At 42.0% G+C, this 20,690-nt stretch overlaps 6 non-coding genes across 6 annotated transcripts; 5 read left to right on the top strand and 1 right to left on the bottom strand.

The window, feature by feature from the left end:
• The first annotated feature begins 183 nt into the window (after positions 1-183).
• On the top strand, positions 184-256 carry trnam-cau (transfer RNA methionine (anticodon CAU)). The gene has a single exon. It is a non-coding gene; the product is annotated as a tRNA-Met (tRNA).
• Positions 257-587: 331 nt separating this feature from the next.
• trnar-ucg (transfer RNA arginine (anticodon UCG)) lies at positions 588-660 on the top strand. The gene has a single exon. It is a non-coding gene; the product is annotated as a tRNA-Arg (tRNA).
• A 464-nt stretch (positions 661-1,124) lies between these two features.
• Positions 1,125-1,197, top strand: trnaf-gaa (transfer RNA phenylalanine (anticodon GAA)). The gene has a single exon. It is a non-coding gene; the product is annotated as a tRNA-Phe (tRNA).
• A 959-nt stretch (positions 1,198-2,156) lies between these two features.
• On the bottom strand, positions 2,157-2,229 carry trnaa-agc (transfer RNA alanine (anticodon AGC)). The gene has a single exon. It is a non-coding gene; the product is annotated as a tRNA-Ala (tRNA).
• Positions 2,230-2,359: 130 nt separating this feature from the next.
• trnai-aau (transfer RNA isoleucine (anticodon AAU)) lies at positions 2,360-2,433 on the top strand. Its single transcript has one exon. It is a non-coding gene; the product is annotated as a tRNA-Ile (tRNA).
• A 1,218-nt stretch (positions 2,434-3,651) lies between these two features.
• On the top strand, positions 3,652-3,740 carry trnay-gua (transfer RNA tyrosine (anticodon GUA)). Its single transcript is given in 2 exon segments — positions 3,652-3,688; positions 3,705-3,740. It is a non-coding gene; the product is annotated as a tRNA-Tyr (tRNA).
• Positions 3,741-20,690: the final 16,950 nt, after the last annotated feature.

Here is a 20,690-nt window from a genome sequence, read left to right as displayed (position 1 = left end):
GACAGGGTCGGAGAGAACAGCCTGGGCCGACCAATGCCTCTTTTTGAAAGGAACCCCAAACTGTGTCTCCCCCGAAGGTGAAATAGTCAGTACTCAAATCTGCACGGCATGAAGACTGCGGCACGTTCTCAGATTCCACCAAACAACTGCTCGGGTCAGGGGTTGCAAGGAAGCCGTCGGACAGCCTCGTTGGCGCAGTAGGCAGCGCGTCAGTCTCATAATCTGAAGGCCGTGAGTTCGAACCTCACACGGGGCAGAGGACTTTTTTTGTTTTTTGTTTTTTTTTTTTTTCTTTTTCTTGAATCTCCCCCATCTCAAAATGAGTCACAAAATCACATCAACGGAGCAGAGTCTTTGTGACTTCGAGTCACAGGTGAAGCTCGCCACTGTCCAGACAGATTCAGGAATCCCCCTCCAAGAACATGCCTTGCCTGGCAAAGCAACCGCTGCACGGCAGCAAGTGGTGCAGATTTGTCGCTGACCAATCGGTAGCCATGTTTTGCCCTGTTTCACGGAAGGAATGACGAGCTTGTCTGGCTTGGACTCATGTCGCAGCCCGGCACAACGTTTGGGCACAGCCTCCAAAGGACCACGTGGCCTAAAGGACAAGGCGTCTGACTTCGGATCAGAAGATTGAGGGTTCGACTCCCTTCGTGGTTGGCTGGTGTTTTAGGAGCCAGCCCTCTCCGTGAGGGTCAGCGGCAACGACGCCAGCTCCCGAATTCCTCCGTCCGCGAGTATGATGGAATCAAAGGAATTCCAGGGTTTAAACTGAAAGGCATTCGGGTATTTGACCGTGCCAGTGTGAGTCTTGAAACTTCGGGCACAGGCGAAGTCGCGGCTTCCTGATGCCATCGCCGGCTGCTTCGCAAAGGGTTGGCTCCTTGGCTTCCTGGTTGCCTGTTGCACCGGGTCAACAGTCAACCTACGCGCAATCCACCAGAGCAGCCGAGTACTTCCCAAGCAAAAGCGCCTGCTTATGCAGCTGAAGAAAAGCCCCTGTTTGGAGAATAGGAATTTGGATATTTCTGCTCTTGGGACAAGCGTCGCTTTCAATGTCCTTTGGAAGTACCTTGCACAGTGCGGAGATGCGTCTTAGGGACTACAAACTCTGGCGGGCTTGTGCCGAAATAGCTCAGTTGGGAGAGCGTTAGACTGAAGATCTAAAGGTCCCTGGTTCAATCCCGGGTTTCGGCAAAGCACAGGTAAACCTGTGTTTGTCTTTGCATTTGGTCAGCATCAGTCCAAGGATACACAGCTCCCACTTTGCCCCGAGCGCTCTTTAACTCCATGATTCCCTGGTTCGTGATTTCCAAACTTGAGGCTTGAGGCTACGACTCATTTGGCGTTACATGAACCATGTCAGCCGCGACTAGGAAGAGTGATGTGTGGAAATACTTTGACAATAAGGACAATGCTAGCGTGCAGTGCAAGATAGGTGGCGTTAATTTATTTATAGATTTATTTGAGCTTTGTGTCTATGATTTAGGCTGTTGATTGAGAGTTACGTGTTAAGCAACACAGAACAGAGGTCCATAGCGCTGTGACGTTTGGCAGCTCAATGTTACAACAACGTGATTGAAGGACCTGTTGCGGTTGTTCAATAAATGCATCTGGAATTGCGCTTGGTTTACAGTGTTGGCTGTTTATTCACATGAATGGTTAAGTGTGATGTAACAATGTTCTCTGACAGCCGTAAGCCTGCTTTTTAGTAAACAATAGGCCATGTCGGGGAGGTCCGTGTCCGACTGGAAACACCAGCGGAACCAATGTTAAGTGATTTTTAAGATTTTTTTTTTTCCCGGTAAAATATTGTATTCGCGAGTGATCGATTACTCGTTCATAATGCAATTCGAGTACTCGAATATTGAAGTCACTGAAAATGCCCATTCCTAGTAAAAGCCAAATTTCGGAAATACATAACCTGTGGCTGCGAGCCTTAGCAGCACATGTTTTCACTGCCACTGCAAGCAAGCTGACAGAATGCTGCTGCCAGCTGCAAAGGTGAAAGTCAAGGCCCGAAAAAGGCAGGCTTTACAACACCAGCAAAGTCTGCAGCGCGTAGTCCTCAAACATTACCAGCATCGGTCACACGATGCCTCCGGGTGCTTGTAGAGAACGTGCACAAACTCGTGTCATGAAAAAGACACGTAGCTTGGAGAATGCGGGTATCGATCCCGCTGCCTCTCGCATGCTAAGCGAGCGCTCTCCCATTTGAGCTAATTCCCCGGTCAAAGCGGCTCAGCAGGAGGGAGCCCACACCTTGTCGTATCTCTGCGTCGGGACCTTTCTCTGCATTGGCTGTCACTTCCTCTCTTTGACTATGGAATGGACTTTGGTAGGACGGGGCCCACCGGCAGGCCGGTTAGCTCAGCTGGTCAGAGCGTGGTGCTAATAACGCCAAGGTCGCGGGTTCGACCCCCGTACTGGCCAGCTCCTGCCCCTCAGCATACTGGACCCTCTCTCTCCCGCTGCAAGTGACAAAGTCAAAGCAAGCGTGGTCCTGTGGAAGAGCGGAGGTAGAGGCGGGAGCTTTCCCTGAACAGGAATCAAACCCAGGCTGTGGCGGTGAGAGTGTCACATCCTAGCTACTAGATCATCATGGAGCTAATTGCGTAATCAACCTTGAGGCCAAGAGTACTAAATTCTGTCAAATCTGCAAACACTTTGGACCGAATTAAACTGTGCAAAGCAACACTGCTTCTTGTTTTCTGAAAACAAAGGTGTCATCATGTTTTGGGAAACACTGGGTGTGACAGCACAAGGCAAATATGCATGAGGCCCAAACTCAAAACGTTGCTGAACCTTGCTCTTCGAGGAATGCCGCTCTTCACAGAATTGAGCAAGCTGGAGAGCAATACCATACAAATAGAGAGGAGACTCTGAGGAGCTTAAACGCTGGGGGACACGCTTTCACGGATTGGGAATGGAAGACGGACTGCGGCGGTGAGCGAGCTGCTTGTTTGGTATTTAAGGCCAGTAGTTCGGCACTGCATCACGTTCCCCTGAAGCGCAAGAAGTGTATCCCTATTTGGAGACAGCTGATTGGCACAGCAGAGGGTTTTTGTGTGCATGGAGCCAAGACTCAAAGCATGGCTTTTGGACAAACATGGCTCCTCACATACACAAGCCAACAGCACATTAAGAGAGTTAAAGCCTTCAGGGGCTCGCAGGGAGCTTTCCCTGACCGGGAATCGAACCCTGGCCGCGGCGGTGACAGCGCTGAATCCTTGCCACTAGACCATCAGGGAGCTTGCTGCCAACCTCAGATTAAAGCTGGCAGTCCTACGTTATGTCAAATCTGCAAGTGCGGTGGACCGGATGAAACTGTGGAACATCTCATACTGCATCACGTTTTCTGAAAAACCAAAACCCTCACACGTATTTGGAAGAACGCTGGGTGGTGCAGCACAAGGTTTGTATGCATGAATCACAGCATTCATGGAAATCTTTCCAAAGCAAAATACTGTAAGCACCCACTAAAAGTTGGCACTTGGATTGAGTCTGACAGTGTTTGGTAGCCAAGTAACAACGATCTTCCTTGCTCTTCTTCAGCTTTTCCTAACTTGGAGTCAATTACAGTGAGACTGTTGGGCCAATTACCTTTTAAAAATGTGTCAAAACAGGACAAGGGGAGGAACCAGCCCAGGCCCTTCGATAGCTCAGCTGGTAGAGCGGAGGACTGTAGGATCAGAGTGGCAGTAATCCTTAGGTCGCTGGTTCAATTCCGGCTCGAAGGATGTGTTTTTACCCCCACATTATGGGATTTCGTCAGTGCCACTGTCATATCAGACGTGGTTATTTTCCAACTAAGCAGCTCCCCATATCTCATGACAACAATGCTTTGAAAGTTGCTAAGGCAAACTGTGTATGTTATCTGGTTCATACACTCGCACCCAGCGAGTGCCCTATTCTTTTGGATCGTCAAGATTTCCGCATGACATGGGGCCTTAAATTGTAAAAACAAAACAAACAAACAAACAACAAAAAAAACTCAGTTATGAGAGAGAGACCACTTAAGGCTGATTCATGGTCCTGCATACGCATAGCTTATTGAGGGTTTGCATAGCAAATCCCACCCCTTTTTACTCTATTGTCCATTGTACCATACTCTTAGACTCAATCTCTGCTGTAAGTTTCTGACTGTTATCTAGTCTCCGATGAATCAATGTTGCAATATTTGTTTACCAAAGAAGTGTTTCCACTCGGTAAATATCTGTCAGATGCATTTCAGCTGCACAAGTCTACTCTCTTTGCTGTGAGGTAGCTCGCCATTATATCTAATGTAGCTTGTTTTGTTTTGCCATCCTTTTTGACTTTTTATTCTTTTGTAGTGTCCTGTAAGCCCATAAGGCTGGGCACCATTAATGGTGTATGACACTCTGAGAAAAATAAAAACTAACTAACTAACAACAAGCTGCATGTTGTACAGGCCACTTGTAAGCTAGTGCTTCAAGTTTTACCTTCTGTATCTCTGTCATGGACACTTCTGTAGCTTCCTGCTTCTCTTAATCCCCACCTTCCTGCAGCTTCTCCTACACACACACACCTTTGCTCAGTCTCCAGTCAACATCTGCCAGCTTCTTCCCTCCACTACACCAACCACGCCCACTGACACTCCTCCTGCAGTGTCAATCAGCCTGCTCATTCTGCCACACCCGTTGCTTGTTAATTCGTTTATTAACAAGCATTCATACCAGTCAGCTGGGCGTTGTAGTTTGCCAGATTGTAGGTTTGGCTCCTGCTTGCTGCAGTGTTTTTTGCCTGTTTGGATCTTTCTGACTTGTGCCTGTTTTTGACCTGTGCCTGTTTTTGAACTTCTCTCTTCGCCTGATGTCTTTGTACCTCTGCCTGTTTTTTTTTTTTTTTTTTTTTTTTGTATTTTTGGTGTCTCATCTGTTCATTCCTCATCTGTTCATTCCCCACAAATAATCCAGTGCTCTGCTAAAGCTGTCCTGGGAACTGAAGTCCCAGGTGCAATTAGAAAACAGTGTTAATGCCCTGATTTCTGATCCCCAACTCATTCCAAAACAGCACAACATGAAAGCAAGTTCCAGGTATTGTGGTGCATTGCAGCAGCTTCATGTGGCTGCAACACAGCAGTCAGCTGCAGTAACAGGTAACCCTCCTATATTTAAACTGGGGTGAATGAGTAATCGAAATAACACTACACATGTAAGTATGTTACCCGATTTCTTACCTTAACCTGATTGCTTTAGAGTCTGATTGCTTCAGGGGCCACTTAAGTTTGGCAGAACCCAACCTGAGAGGAGCATAGTAACCAAACTCAACCTGAACTCGGCGGCACGGTGGTGCAGTGGTTAGCACTGTCGCCTCACAGTGAGAAGGTCCTGGGTTCGATTCCCACCCAAGGTCCTTTCTGTGTGGAGTTTGCATGTTCTCCCCGTGTCTGCGTGGGTTTCCTCCGGGCACTCCGGTTTCCTCCCACCATCCAAAAGACATGCAAGTTAGGTGAATTGGAGAAGCTAAATTGCCCCTAGGTATGACTGTGTGTGTGAATGTCAGTGTTTGTCTGTCTGCCCTGCGATGGACTGGCGACCTGTCCAGGGTGTTTCACTGCCTTCGCCCTATGTGCGCTGGGATAGGCTCCAGCACCCCCCCGCGACCCTAGTGAGGATAAGCGGTTAAGAAGATGAATGAATGAATGAACCTGAACTCGACAGGCTTTTTTTTTTTTTTTTTTTTTTTTTTTGTCTGAACCTGACCCAAGCCCCAGATTTTACTTGACCTTCATCGTAAGGTTACATTTACTGCCTACAATAGCCCACATGTTGCCTTCAGTATCATCACATAAACTCCAGCTCTATAGAGGAAGTTGCTCAGAGCAGAGTCTGGGTCCATCATTTTTCACTAAAATAACGCCAACGTGACCGAACCTGAACATAATTTCTGAACCAGTCAGGTGTCTACACTCTAGATTGCTCATAATAATCTAGTTTCTTTTGTGCATGTCACAGCTGCACCATTGGTAAACACACCCACAATCATTTTTCCCCTCAGCAAATTGCATGTGTTTGTCCAAAAAAATGAGGTTCACATTTTACTCTAACAGAGCTCCTGTTGGATTACTTGGATTATTTACTGTCTCTGAGCTTCAATTCATTGCCATTTCATAGAAGCTTTGAATGAAACTTGAAACTGATAATGGCAAAGAGGTTGGATTAGAAGGACTGTGTTGTCTGGCTGGTACAAACTTAGAGGAAACCAGGGAATAACAACAGGCTGACTATAAATGACTCTCATATTGCCAGGTGCCATTTTACTACAAAGAAATGCACATGAAATTGCTTTACATATTTTTAACATAGTCAGTGTGAGGCTAATCGCCACAAAGCAGGGCAGTCGTTGCTGCAACAACACAGGAAAGCATTAACAATGTAAATTAACACGTAAACATTCATCATAAACACAATTAAAAAAACACAGGGAGGATCAGTATGTCTTGTTATTGTTGTTGTAGATTGACTGCACTCACTACCTGCCCCCTGATGCCTGTGGTGGCCATGTGGATATTAGCTACCTCAACCTCAGGCTAGATGTTGTTTCAAGTCAGGCAGCTCATCAGGATGTGTGACAAGTGCTGGAGCAGTAATTTGACCAACTAAGAGAGAGGAGGACTGCTCTTGAAAATACACTCGTCTCAAGGGGCAAAAAGAGGAGTTGCATAGTATTGACGACATGGACCTTTGTTTTGCTAAGTATGCCAAATCAATTGAAAGAAAAAAAACCCTTTTCATCAAAAAGGATGGATATAGAGAAATTCACAGAATTAGATATTCTACAGGAAATTTTTGTTTTATTTTAATGAACAATTATGAATACTTCAGTATATACTCTTACAGTTGATTCACTTTCCTAAATACATTTTAGAAACATAAAAAAGTCATTCAAGTCATTCAGTCTTGCTGTTTAAAGCAAAAACTGTTTCTTATAATACTTCCTTGTTGCAAAGGAATTGCCTTAACTAACAATCAAGATGAAACTTGAAACATGAACTTTTTTTTTGAAGCACAGGTATTTTCTATATTTGCATAAATGAATGTGGTATTTATTGAGTAGAATGAGACTGTTTATCTGAGTTATCGCCTTACTGTTACAGGACCTGCTGTAGCTGAATTAGAAGCCTACGGAGCCCCTAAAGTCCCAAAAAGTGGTATTTTTTTTTTATCTTGTGCGCACAAGATAATTATCTTGTGTGCACAAAATAAGTATCTTATGCACACAAGTTATTTATCTTGTGCACACTATGAACTATACTATAGAACCCCTCATGACATACGTCACTGTGACGTCACGACGCTAGCTGGAGGCAAAACAAACTGAAGCTGGAGGCAAGCACTGTACACTCTGTACGAAGAATGCGGTCCTGCTGTGTTTTTGGGTGCCAAAACCTAAAAACTAAAAACACAAACTTAAAATTGTATCGAATACCAGCAGTTGCAACTCAAAAAAATCGTAGACAGCGGTGGTTGAACGCGATTAAACGAAAGGATTGGACCGTGTTCTGCTCTCACTGTTCGAGCTGAACACAGCTAAGCAGACAGATAAACTCTTTGACAAATGACAGGAGTGTTGTCTTCTTTATTAAGACGTTTTCCTCCACATGACAACAGAGTGAAACTGCAAAAAAAATAATTGGTTGTAGTGTGAATATTAACATATGTAAATGCATTACAAATGCGTGCAAATGCGAACATAAAACGTATGCAGCACATACAAAGTACAAAGTACATGAATAGGGCCTGTGTAATTAACACACTAAACATATCCATAAACAAAATATAGCTGCATATACATCATAATTTCTGTAAGAAGCAAAGATGCAAACTCTGAAATCACATCACCATGTACGTACCCACTGTATGCCACCAGCATAAACATCGTCACTGCGATCCATTAAAACATTTCTAAACCCAGAAATTGTCTGAAATACTGCTCAAAGACATGTTAAACACAAGAAGTACTTACAGACAATGCTTTGCATGAACAACAAAGGTGGATGGATGCAGGTAAGTCACAACTCAAATAATCTCTCTCCCTATCAGCCACAACACTTCCTGTTTCCTGGTTTCTCTCAACTATTTCTATTGGCTCCTGGAACACACATAAAATGAACACAAAGGAAAATAGCACCTCCTGCTGGCGGGAGTTGTACTCAGCCAGCACAGACCGAAAATATAATCAAAAAACGCCCGTATTTGCAGCGCACACTTCATATCAGGTAAGGTGGTTAATATGCAATATATCACCAGTTGCAGCCTGAATAACCTCATGGACTAGACTAAATAGTGACTGAAATAACATTAGGTATTTACATGTTGACGCTAATGCTAACTGCTACCTAACTCAGTGTTGTCCAGCGGTCCGTTTCACAAAGCAGGTTTAGTAACAACTCTGAGTCTGTTAACCCTGAAATGAGGGAAACTCTGAGTTTTCCGTTTCACAGAGGGAGGTAAGTCAAAGCAGAGACAGAGGGGTAACTCTAGCCTGTTCACAGAGGGAGGTAAGTCAAAGCAGAGAAAGAGGGGTAACTCTAGCCTGTTTCACAGAGGGAGGTAACTTAAACTCTCGGTCAGTTACCGCAGTAACAGACTCCATGAAACTAACCTGGTTGGGACCAGGTTTTTCTCATGAAACCTTGAGTTTCTCTCTGTGTCCGCCCTCTTTCAGCCACACACGGTAGTATTATTATTATTACACGATAACTTCCTCATTCATTCATTCATTCATTCAGTCAGTCAGTCAGAAGGCCAGTTTTGGTGTGGCATATTAGTTCTGCCGTCTGTTAATTTAAAAAAAAAACAAAAAAAAAACAGTCAGTAGGCCTTTATTTGAAGTCCATTAGTAGTTAGGTGGCGACTGTTTTCATGAACATGGCATGTCCTTTCGACAAAGATCCCGTGGATGAAGGTGCAGTGATACTGCGCAGAGCATTAAATATTCGTCAGGAGATGGTTAGAAGACCACGCATGAGATTATGCCGAGAGTTTGTTGAACCTGCTTCGTGAAACGGACCCCAGGCAGGAGTAGCATGCTGCGTTAAGCCCCGCAGTGGTTCCGCTGACTTCTTGTAATATCTCTTGTAATAGGCTATCTTTCTTTTGTAATATATTTCGAGCAGTACCGTCAAATCGTCCATCCAATGAGTGATCGTGTAGGGGTTGGGGAATTTCGTCCCATCAGCGAGAGTCAATTTTTTTTAGATAACATTCATGGTCGTGAAGAGTGAGTGTACTCACATATCCACTAAAATTGTCGTTTTCCTCGTCCATTTTAGCATAAACACTCCGTTAAAACATGCTAATCCGCATTGACAAGCTAGCACGTTTGAGATGTTTTACCTCCAGCTAAGCCGCGCCCCCCATATTACGTCACATTGTTTACAAGCTGTGAAAGGGTCTATACTCATATGTGTCTCTAATGACTTCCGATGCAAACAGCAACCATATAATGGAGAGAACTGAGCTAATCAAGTTTTATTTTCATCTTGGAATGTCATACAGTGAAATTCTTGCTGCTCCTGCACGTAGACATGGGATTGTTATAAGCCGGAATCATTTGATGCGCATACTGAAGGACAACAGGCTCAGCCGAAGGAAGGACTGCGCAGATTTAGGAGCAAAAAAAGAAGAAGTCAGAGTTATATTGGCTGAGCTTGATCCCAAAGGGTCAGCTTACAGACAGCAACGGAGGCTTCATAGGAGACAGTACTTCTCACAGGGACCCAATTACCGCTGGCACATCGATTCATATGACAAGTTAAAACCTTTTGGTGTGTGTATTAATGGGTGTATTGACGGCTTCTCTCAGAAAATAATTTGGCTGAATGCCTACAAAACCAGCAGTGACCCGAGAGTTATTGGAGGCTATTTTGTAGAATCTTCAGAAAAACTAAATATCTGTCCCAAACTTGTGCGCACTGACCGTGGCACAGAAAACTGTCTTGTACAAAGGCTGCAGACGTTTACGCACAAACCATGAGGATGATTTGTTGGGAGAGCGAAGCTACCTCACTGGAGTGAGTACAGCAAACCAACGCATTGAGAGTTGGTGGGGCATCCTCCGGAAAGAGGGTATGGAATATTGGATCCAGCTTCTTGGGGAACTACGGGATGAAGGAGGGTTTGATGGAGGTTTACTGGACAAGGCCATACTTCAGCTGTGCATAACGGGACTAGTTCAGGTATGATGATTAGGTGTTAATGTGGTCACACATGGACTATTTGCAAAACATTATATCAGGCCATTAAAATGACACATGACTATGACTTATTCAGTGATTAATGTGATTATCCAGTATGTTGTTTCATTTTGGTCATTATAGTAGTTATAGTAGTTTATATTTGTCTTTAGGAAGAGCTGAATAACATTAAAGATGTCCGGAATTCACACCGAATCCAACCTGTGTCCAACCCAAATGTGCCCTATGGAATCCCAAATGTGATGTACTCCACTCCAGAGTTATGGGACACTGAGGACACTGAGGATATTTTCAGGAAAATGTGTGTTTTGGAGTTCTGTTCTTTGTGATGAAGATATATTTGATCTTTGCATGATACTTGTTGAGGAACTGGGCTTACAGTTCCCCAGTAAAAGCCCTCTGGAAGCTATTGATCTATATTTAACACTAAGGAATGCCATCAACATACAACTAGGCGATGGCTAGATATTTTTTTGTAGTTTTAGCCACGAGCTATACCTCTCTCACTCATGTGTCATCAGTAGCAAAGAACCAATTTACACAGTAATCTGTTTTATTTGAAAAAGCATTGAATAACTAACATTAGGTCTATTTTGAAATGCAGGAAGTTTAAAGTGCTTTAAAAAGCCACTGCTTGCATAGACATTATCTGCTGTGAATTATTAATTAAAAATATATGTATATTACTATTGTTAAAATTACTGTATTACATGAACAATACACTAACAATCATTTGTGTAGCTGTAACTCTATCAAGAACTTAAGAATTTAGAACGTAAGATTTTAAGAGTGGGGGGTGGGGGGGCAGTAGGAGTAGTAACATGGAAGGGCACAAGCCAGTAATTTCGCCTAGGGCGGCAACATAGGCAGAACCGCCACTGCCTATTGATAATGTCAGCTGCTTTTCACAACTCCATTCACATCTCCGTTTGCGTATGCCCCATTGGGGTGCATTGGGGCAGGCTTCGAGGTTGCAGTCCCGTGCTTCCGGCTGGAGCGATTCCGGATGTTGGTGCTCCTGCCATTCGTTTGGATGGGGGTGGATGGGGGAGTGGAGTCCGGGGTGTTGAATGCCAAATTTCCCCTTTAACCAAATTCTCACAATCCTTTTTTTTTTTTTTTTTTTTTTTTTTAATATTTAACAGGTTTTCTATGATTGGACACTTTAGCCTCTCCGGGTGGACAAATGTGCCTCCTTAACCCAAAAATATACTACACATTGGTGAACACCCGTGTTCACCACTTATTCTCTCATATCAATCTGTTTCTTTTGGATGCAGGATGCTGCAAACAGGGCTAAACTTTGCCAGCTTTTATTAAACCTAGAATCAAATTATGTCTTGTCACCTAGCCCTGATCTCTACAAAGAAATTCTCACAGTTAGGGCTGAGTTTGAGTTGTTGGTTTCAAAAGATGATGCAGAAATGCTACAGGGAACTAGACATAATCTTAACGAATTTGAGTAAGTTGTAAACCAACTCCATCAAACATCATCCTCAAATCATATTATCCAAACTGACACACCCACTGGTCCCTCAATCGACCCACTTACAATAAACACTGAGTTTAAAAACGTAGACTTACACCTCTCAGGGAAATCCACAGTCCATAACATTTAAATCACTTCTTTTAAAATTTTGATTTACCCTCCATTAACACTGACCAGTAGGCTGATCTGGAGAAACCCTTTACAACTGAGGAATTTGTCCAAGCCCTGAGATCAATGCAAAGTGGCAAGTGCCCTGGCCCAGGCCCAGGCCCGGGCTTTCCAATTGAATTTTTAAAGACTTTTTCTGAGAAGGTGACACCTCTGCTTCCTACTTGGCAGAGGAGCAAAGCAGGGATGTCCACTTCCTCCACTGTTATTCACTATCATGATAGAGCCACTTGCCATTGCATTGAGGGCAAATAGGAATGTGGTGAGTATTACTAGAGGAGGAGTCGAGAATAAACTAGGTCTGTATGCAGATGATTTACTTTTGCTCCTGGTAGATCCAGATAAATCCATTCCCCAAGTATTGAATATACTGGGTGCATTTCGTAATATATCAGGTTATAAGTTGAACTGTGGTAAAAGTGAACTCATGCCTGTTAACGCCAAGGTTTTTCCACTCACTATGTTACCATTCAAGATCTCCCAAGAGAAGTTCACGATTTCAAGATTTTCAGCGCTGGCCTCTTCTTCCCGTTTCACTAGGCGGACACATAAATTGTGCCAAAATGAATACTCTCCCCACGTTTCTTTATCTTTGTCAGTACATGTCAGTACAGACGGATAAATTTGCTATGACGTATTTATTGATACAAACTATGTATCTGAATTTCAGATGGCTACAGACATCTAGCCTACATAAATGGCTCAGCTAGCTCAGTGTTGGTGTTAATGTGAACTGCTAAGAAAAAATAACAATAGTTTTGAAGCAACTGGCACTTTAAAAACAGGACATTGTGTGGTGGCTAACAGCTAACATAGTTATGCTGTGCTCACATCAAATACTATTATAGTATACTTCACCTCAACATCCAACTGGTAATTGCTCATATTTTTGGGAAAGCTCTGAAATTTCTTGTAAGGCGGTCAATAATGTGTATCTTGAAAATGGCGTCCTGCATCAGTCTCATCTCAGCATTCAAGGGAAATAAATAACAATTTAACGCTACTTATATTGTGCATGATTTTTTAACCACAGACTCTGCCTATTATACAACTGAATGTGGTTTTGCTAAATTAAGTTTAATGTTTTACAGTCTAAAGTTTAGTGCTACGACTTGAACAAAGTCTTGTTCCACCTTCCAACACTTACAAGTGGTGATGGAATCTTTCCCATCTGATTTCCGTCCCACATGACATGGTTGTTAGAAACTGTAACCTCATTTCCCTTTATCTTCACAAGGGACCACCAAGTGGTGTATTGTTGGGAGTACCTCCTACCCAGAGGTCGCGTTAACCGAATATTTTCCGTCATTGACGGTTTTTTTTAAACGGTGACGGAAAAATCTGAAGGCCATCTGTCATTTTGACAGATTGCAGTTCACACCCCTGACCACTTGGTGGCAATGACAGAGCTGATAGCAGTCCGGTGCGGTGCCAGTTCTCCGGCTTACCGGTGTGACTGCGAAAAAAAAATCTGGGTTCTCCCAGCTTTATCTAACAGACATATCTCTGGATCCAATAGAAGTGCAGCTTTCGTTCTCAACCACACTAACAATAGGCCTCCTAGCCAATCAGAAGTAGGGCGGGGGCGGGACTTGGGTGTTGACAGTGAGGTGCTCCATGTACCGTCCAAAGTGAGCCTCGTCAGCCTTCAGTGACGCACTGCAGCCCACAGGATGGACCGCAGGTTAATGAAGCCCGGGGAAGACAGCAAAGACATCTCTTAAACCGATGATGTCGGCGCCGACAGGATTCGGCATGCCTACTCTACATATCTTTATCTCCTAGACCGTTTATGACACACAGAAACTTAAAAAAAAAAACGTCTAAAACCGGAGAAACGGAGCTTTGCGCCTATATACAGTGCCATTACGGTAACTCCTTAGGACTACTGACACTTCAACCGTCCAATCACAGAAGAGTCCTGAACCAATGGTGCGACCGAAAAAAAATGAGACGGTTTCTGAGAGCAGAGAACCGGAGCTTTCCGATGGTGTGCGAAATCACTCAGTCATTGCACAATTCTGACAATTCTACAACCATAGAAAGCAAAATAAATCAAGGCGGAATTAGTTTAATTGCAGGATTAATAAGAATAAATGGCGATGGGCTTGGAATGGCAATAGATAGTTACAAGATAGTTAATATTTCAAATAATGTATATATGTTATATGATTAAATTTGCCGCATTCAAAACGTCGCGGCAGTTGAGTGGCAGAAGTTTCTTTAAAAAGATATGGTTTGGATTTTCTGTTCAGCTAACTTTGGACTGAATATTAATTAAAAATGAATGAAAATGAAATGCTATTGAATATGTCCTTATCATTTAAAAAATTAAAGTGACTGGTAAAAATAGATTATGACGGGATTTTTACGACCCTGTCAGTCAAAATGACAGACAACGAAAAAGTGTAGCGACCTCTGCTCCTACCTTATAAATAGGGGCCTGGAGAGGGACTTCCCTCTTTTCTTTGTTTGCTGATGGAGTGTTTTTAGGTGTTTGCCATGTGTCTTTTGACAAACCTTCAATGTAAGTATTACTTTCCCTTTAATTTATTGCCATTATGACGTATCTAAGTATTAACATGAAGGTGAATAGATAATTTGATTTAAATTGTAGTGATTATTATGATGAGCTACATGTTAAGCCAATTATTATTTGAAATTATGGTAATTGCCATATGTTTTGGGAATGTCCTAAATTAATTGATTTCTGGTCAGGAATATTCCATACTTTTTCCTACATTTGTGGTACGGATCTTGAGCCAAACCCCGACTGCTTTATTTGGTGTGGTCCCATGGGATACACTAATATCATCGGATCAATGTAAAGCTATTGCATTTTCTTCACTGTTAGCTAGGAGACTAATTCTGTTAAGCTGGAAGAAGGCTACACCGCCCTCTCACAAGCGTTGGGTGGAGGAAGTGATGCGTTTTTTAAAAATTGAACGACTAAGATTCACTATTCAAGGAGACAGGCAGAGGTCTGTAAGAGTCTGGCGACCTTTTCTGTCATATTTTGAGGCTGAGTTTCCCCAAAAGTGAAATGTATGGGTCTCTGGAACTCCCAAGGATATTCTGTTCCATTTTTTTTTTTTTTTTTTTTTTTACCGGATACCCCTGGGCATAGGGTACGTGCTGTATGTGGGTATGGGTGGGTGCGGGGGAGGATACATGTTGGATGTTTGTGATGTATTGTGACGTCTTGTATTTGATTGTGATGTCTCGTATTTGAAGTTTCTATATGTAACCCCCCCCCCCCCAAAAAAAGGAAATAATTATGGTACTGCAATGTGCAAATATTTAAGATGATTTAAATTTATTATTTGTGCTTTACAATGTTTGCCTCATATTCACAGCCTGACGGCAAAGGCTAAGTGTGCCAAGCAGTTAGGGGTTCAGTGTCTTGCTCAGGGACACTTCAACATGCTCTCTGGAGGAGCCGGGCATTGAACCAGGAACTACTCTACCTCCTGAACCATGCCACCTCAGTCTTGACTTCTGCATTAGCTTAAGGATTTAAGTTGTGTGTTGCTATGGTTATATAGGTTGATTTGAAACTATGCCCAATATGTGAATTTGGAACAGTGATTAAACTTGAGCCAGACTATGTGTGCATCACATAGTTTGAATATACAATGTTCAGCCAGTCATAAATGAATATTCACCTGGATATTGTATAATTTGTTTTATGTAGCCAAAGTGTTGGTTATGTTACGAATTTCTTCTTTGGCATATTTACATACGTAAGCCACTGTGATAAAGTTTGAATTGAGCTGAATTGAACTGACATGAACTGAAATGAATTGTACTGACATGAATTGAATTGAACTGAATGTAATTCATTGCATTTGAACTGAACTGAGCTGAAATGAACTGAACTGAAATAATTCCATCTCTGATCCAACCAGCAACCTTCTTTAAGTGGTCCCCCCCTCCACCCCACACCCCTTCTCCCTCTCTCTCACTCTCTTTTTCACTCTCTCCCTCTCTCATAGTTACATGGAGCCACCAGTGTCAAATCTACTGGAATGAAAAAGCACATCTTCCTGTTGTAACCTTCAAAATAAAACATTTACTGACAGACATGTTGCACTGTTCTATCTATCTATCTATCTATCTATCTATCTATCTATCTATAAGTTGAAACAACATATATATATATATATATATATATATATGTGTGTGTGTGTGTGTGTGTGTGTGTTGTTTTATGTTTTAAAATTTGTTTTAAAACATGAAAATTACCCAGTGGGTATCAGTGGCGGTTCTGCCTATGTTGCCTCCCTAGGCGAAATTACTGCCTTTTTTATGATAAAGGCGGTGTTTGTCAGGGGCAAGATTTAAAAGTTCAGAATGGGCATTCCAATCCAAAGCCAACACTCTATGTAGGCAGTTGATTGACTCCCAGTCATGTCGACTTCCCAGTCTCAGTAAACATCAGCACCAATGCAAACTCAGGCTGGTTATGCTCACACATTTGACCAAAATGACAAACAGCAGAAGTAAACACATTTTATGCAGACTTTGAGTTTAGTTTCATTTTGTAACAACACAATATTGTTTCAGTTAGATTTTGTTTTGCTCTAAAGTCTAGTTTTTGTTTTTATTTCAGATAACTAAAATGTTTTTCACTCCTAGTTTTAGTTCTTAGTTTAGTTTTAGTGAACTCTAATAACCTTGGGTGGGGCATTTGAGTCTGATGTACTGTGACAGTCTAGTTATGACAAGCCAGTCATTTTCATCTTGGACATCTAGTAGTGTGATGCAGTACCTCATAACTGAAAAAGGGAATGGCAGGCACGCATAGGTGAAGAACACACTTGGTGTAAGATGTTGTTCCATGTGTCAAACAATAGTCCTGCTCCCAAGCTGTTCTGATACTTGGATTGGAGGAGCAGTTAAGATTATCACACAAATTACTCCTAAGTGAGGGACTGGGGGAGAGAAATGTATCGATAGGATTGTCCTGTGGTGAAACTGTGAAGCATGGATATTGGTTTGGTATATAGAGCCTAATCTGTGGAAACTAGAAAAAACAAGAGTTTGGCCTCTTGTGAAATTTCTTTCACAAGAGGCAGAATGTGTTAATAAAAAGCATTTTAGCCCTCTCCTATGAGGCCAAGGGAATGGCTGAATCTAATTTGCAATTCATATCGAAGTTACCTCCCCCTCAATTTCCCACCCTTTCTTGGAGTCTGCTCAGGTGGAGACTGTAGCCAATTTCCTGACCTGCAAATTGAAAGTAAAAAATGGTCTAAAATGTCAAAACCTTATATATTGATAGCAAATATGGATACAGGCAAAGCCATCTACAAATGTAAGTAATATTTATCATCATCATCATCATCATTAGTATTATTATTATTATTATTATTATTATCTCTTTAAGTAGCCTTTATTTTACACAAATTATTGGCATGCACAAACACATGGCTGGCTTGATGAGCAGCTAAAAGTCTTTTATAGTGTTCTCCATGGCAACAGAAGATGAAGTGGAAAAGGTAAGATGCTGTTCTGTGCCTGCTTTTATGCCGCTTTCACTCCTCCTCGTTAAAGCAGAACTGAACTTTGGTAGAGTGCTGGGTTTGGCGGCAATATATCCTAAGTAGTTGCTCTGTAATCCCCTGGGCCAGAATACTGTATTTCTATCTCTCCATTCATTTCCATAGTGCAGCAAGTATCACATTACAACCTAGGTGCACACAAACTAGAAGTGCGGACCTATCACAAAACTGTCAGCAGAATAAATCAAATCTCTGCTCTCATACGCGTTGAAAGTGACTGATAATTTAGCCCAGAAGTCATAATGTTTTGCCTATTGGTTTGATTCAGCAATTCAAAAAAAAAAAAAAAGAAAAAGAAAAAGAAAAAAAACTACTTGGACAATCTTCAAAATACTTGTCAGTCCCAGTTTTAGTTGCATTTGAGAGACTGGTTTCAGTAGGTCTGTAAAATTGCTATCATTCCTGTAGCCTGGCTATCGCCTAGAAATACAGTAGGAACACCAATTTCACAAATGTTTTGTTCATTCGAGTAGCCTACTACTTAAATATGGAAATGTGCAATTTTATGTTGTGAAACCTTTAATATTCTTATGTGATTTGCAAAATGGTTTGTTGCAGTGTAAAATGTGGGTATATTGTATTAAATGGGCCAAACATTCAAAGTCACTGCAGTGGTCCTGTAAGGGAATTTAGCGTGAGCATCCTTAGTTCCATCACAGTGTTGATAACATTCACAGCAAACACAGATATTGCTGCAATAAAAAAATTATACTTTTTCAACGATGTTTTCTAACAAGTTGTGTCTGACATGCGTTTTGCTTCACTTAAGTTTTGTGTTTGATATATAGGCCTACACATGCTCGAAACATCCTAACACAAATTACATAGTATATCGTAATTACTGTTATTTGAATAAGAAACAAATTTTATAAACTATTACCCACGTCATTTTACACGTGTAAAATACTCTACTCACAAAAAGTTAGGGATATTCGGCTTTCGGGTGAAATTTCAGGATAAACCTAAAATGCATTATAATCTTTACAGGTGAACTTAATGTGACCTTCTGTAAACATTTGAATGCACATGTCCAACTGTTCAATGTTTCAGTACTTTTTGCACAAGTTGCTGTTCTCTAACAATGAGTTTAACAGCAAAATTCACATCAGGTGTTTGATGCTCCAGCTCATCGAGGTCGTATCATTAGGGAATGGCTGCTGGAGACTGGGGTACCTCAAATGGAGTGGCCTGCACTTTCTCAGACCTGAATCCCATAGAAAACCTATGGGATCAGCTGAGTCGCCGTGTAGAGGCTCGGAGCTCTGTACCCCAGAACCTCAAGGTCCTGAGGGCCGCCCTTCAAGAAGAGTGGGATGCCATGCCTCAGCAGACAATAAGTCCACTTGTGAACAGCATGAGACGTCGTTGTCAAGCTGTAATTGATGCTCAAGGGCACATGACAAGTTATTGACACTGACATTTTTTGTTGTGGTATATCCACCACTGTTGTTGGCTTTTGTTTCAAGAAATTGTTTGAGACGAGGAAATCACCAGTGTATGCTTCTACTTAAATGCCCTACTTTCATGATATAATATCACTGTAGCGTGAACTTTTTATATTTTCCATAAATTTCACCCAAAAGCCAAATATCCCTATCTTTTTGTGAGTAGTGTACAGTACAGGCCAAAAGTTTGGACACACCTTCTCATTCAATGCATTTTCTTTATTTTCATGACTATTTACATTGTAGATTCTAACTGAAGGAATCAAAACTATGAATGAACACATGTGGAGTTATGTACTTAACAAAAAAAGGTGAAATAACTGAAAACATGTTTTATATTCTAGTTTCTTCAAAATAGCCACCCTTTGCTCTGATTACTGCTTTGCACACTCTTGGCATTCTCTCGATGATGTCAACCCATCCGGTAAACCGGATGGGTTGACATGTCGCTGCAGGATGCTGTGGTAGCCATGCTGGTTCAGTGTGCCTTCAATTTTGAATAAATCCCCAACAGTGTCACCAGCAAAACACCCCCACACCATCACACCTCTTCCTCCATGCTTCACAGTGGGAACCAGGCATGTGGAATCCATCCGTTCACCTTTTCTGCGTCTCACAAAGACACGGTGGTTGGAACCAAAGATCTCAAATTTGGACTCATCAGACCAAAGCACAGATTTCCACTGGTCTAATGTCCATTCCTTGTGTTTCTTGGCCCAAACAAATCTCGTCTGCTTGTTGCCTCTCCTTAGCAGTGGTTTCCTAGCAGCAATTTGACCATGAAGGCCTGATTGGTGCAGTCTCCTCTTAACAGTTGTTCTAGAGATGGGTCTGCTGCTAGAACTCTGTGTGGCATTTATCTGGTCTCTGATCTGAGCTGCTGTTAACTTGCGATTTCTGAGGCTGGTGACTTGGATGAACTTGTCCTCAGAAGCAGAGGTGACTCTTGGTCTTCCTTTCCTGGGTCGGTCCTCATGTGTGCCAGTTTCGTTGTAGCGCTTGATGGTTTTTGCGACTTCACTTGGGGACACATTTAAAGTTTTTGCAATTTTCCGGACTGACTGACCTTCATTTCTTAAAGTAACGATGGCCACTCGTTTTTATTTAGTTAGATTGGTTCTTGCCATAATATGAATTTTAACAGTTGTCCAATAGGGCTGTTGGCTGTGTAGTAACCTGACTTCTGCACAACACAACTGATGGTCCCAACCCCATTGATAAAGCAAGAAATTCCACTAATTAGCCCTGATAAGGCACACCTGTGAAGTGAAAACCATTTCAGGTGACTACCTCTTGAAGCTCATCGAGAGAATGCCAAGAGTGTGCAAAGCAGTAATCAGAGCAAAGGGTGGCTATTTTGAAGAAACTAGAATATAAAACATGTTTTCAGTTATTTCACCTTTTTTTGTTAAGTACATAACTCCACATGTGTTCATTCATAGTTTTGATTCCTTCAGTTAGAATCTACAATGTAAATAGTCATGAAAATAAAGAAAACGCATTGAATGAGAAGGTGTGTCCAAACTTTTGGCCTGTACTGTAGATATATATATATATATATATATATATATATATATATATATATATATATATATATATATTTTTTTTTTTTTTTTTATTTTGTTTTGTTTTGTTTTGTTTTGTTTTGTTTTGTTTTGTTTTGTGTTTTTTGTTTTGAAGGTAAAATCCCTCAACTTCCGGTCGTGCTCCAGCCAACTCTAGTTAGCTTGACGCAGCTGATGGACCGCAGGCTTGCGCCACTTGATGCCCACACACTCGTAGACACACACATATACACACGC

Source organism: Myripristis murdjan, chromosome 17, assembly GCF_902150065.1.
Source record: "Myripristis murdjan chromosome 17, fMyrMur1.1, whole genome shotgun sequence".
Classification (NCBI taxonomy): Eukaryota; Metazoa; Chordata; class Actinopteri; order Holocentriformes; family Holocentridae; genus Myripristis; species Myripristis murdjan.
The sequence above is the reverse complement of the archived record's forward strand: the minus strand, read 5'-3'. Positions and strand labels throughout refer to the sequence as shown.